Source organism: Cervus elaphus, chromosome 26 (genome assembly GCF_910594005.1).
Source record: "Cervus elaphus chromosome 26, mCerEla1.1, whole genome shotgun sequence".
Taxonomy (NCBI): domain Eukaryota; kingdom Metazoa; phylum Chordata; class Mammalia; order Artiodactyla; family Cervidae; genus Cervus; species Cervus elaphus.
In genome coordinates, this window is record NC_057840.1 from 46,372,109 (window position 1) to 46,373,624 (window position 1,516).

Consider the following 1,516-nt stretch of genomic DNA (forward strand, 5'->3'; position numbering starts at 1 on the left):
AAGAAGAGAAGACGAATCTTTCCTCTTTTAATCTGGAAAAAAGAAGCTGTATGAAAATATATATGTTTAATATTCTTAATACTAATACTTTATTCTACCTTTGGAAACAAAGAGAAGAAATGTAGGACTTTTTTATCACTTTTTTTGTTTGTTTTTTTTTGGGGGGGAGCACCGTGCAGCTTGTGGGATCTTAGCTCCCCCAGTTAGTTCAGTGAATTCAGTCACTCAGTCCTGTCTGACTCTTTGAGACCCCATGGACTGCAGCATGCCAGGCCTCCGTGTCCATCACCAACTCCCGGAGTTTGCTCAAACTCATGTCCATCCAGTCGGTGATGCCAACCAACCATCTCATCCTCTGTCATCCCCTTCTCCTCCTGACTTCAATCTTTTCCAGTATCAGGGTCTTTTCTACTGAGTCAGCTCTTCACATCAGGTGGCCAAAGTATTGGAGCTTCAGCTTCAGCATCAGTCCTTCCAATGAACACCCAGGACTGATCTCCTTTAGGATGGACTGGTTGGATCTCCTTTCTGTCTAAGGGACTCTTAGTTCCCCCAGCAAGGATCAAACCCACAGCCTCTGCATTGGATGGTGGATTCTTAACATCTGGATCACCAGGGAAGTCCCAAGAAGAGTAGGATATTTCTGGTGGAATTTTCTGAAGAAGACAGCAGAATCATGATTTCTCTGACTCACTGATCCATGGCTGCTTGCTCACCACTTTCAATAGAAACTTAATATTTTTTGCTTTTCTTCTCTGCTTGTATCTTTCAGATCAGTTCAGTCGCTCAGTCATGTCTGACTCTTTCTGTGGCTTTACTTCTGTGAATTTTTATACTGGTGAAGTCATAAAAGGAAAGAAAAATTGCACCTGAATATAGCGTACCTCTTTACTGAATTTCTTTAGTTATTATTTCAGCTCTCTATGCTTTGACTACGAGTCACCCATCCACATGAAATCACTCCTCCGACTGCTTAATCTTCTGTAGATAAGACTGAATGCCCTGCCATACATCGCATATCAGAGTTCTAGTGTGGGGTCCAGAAGGCTTGGGTGCCTCCTAGCATCCCAAGTGTCCTAGTGTCCCACACCCGCATGGGAAATAGTGAGGGGGCTTTGTTTTGTTCTGTTTGTGTTATTGCCATTTTAGTATCACTTCAGTTCAATCGCTCAGTCATGTCCGACTCTTTGCGACCCCATGAACTGCAGCACGCCAGGCCTCCCTGTCCATCACCAACTCCCAGAGTCCAGCCAAACTCATGTCCATTGAGTCAGTGATGCCATCCAACCGTCTCATCCTCTGTTGTCCCCTTCTCCTCCTGCCCCCAATCCCTCCCAGCATCAGGGTCTTTTCCAATGAGTCAGCTCTTCGCATCAGGTGACCAAAGTACTGGAGTTTCAGCTTCAGCATCAGTCCTTCCATTGAACACCCAGGACTTATCACCTTTAGGATGGACTGGTTTGATCTCCTTGCAGTCGAAGGGACTCTCAAGAGTCTTCTCCAACACCACAGTTCA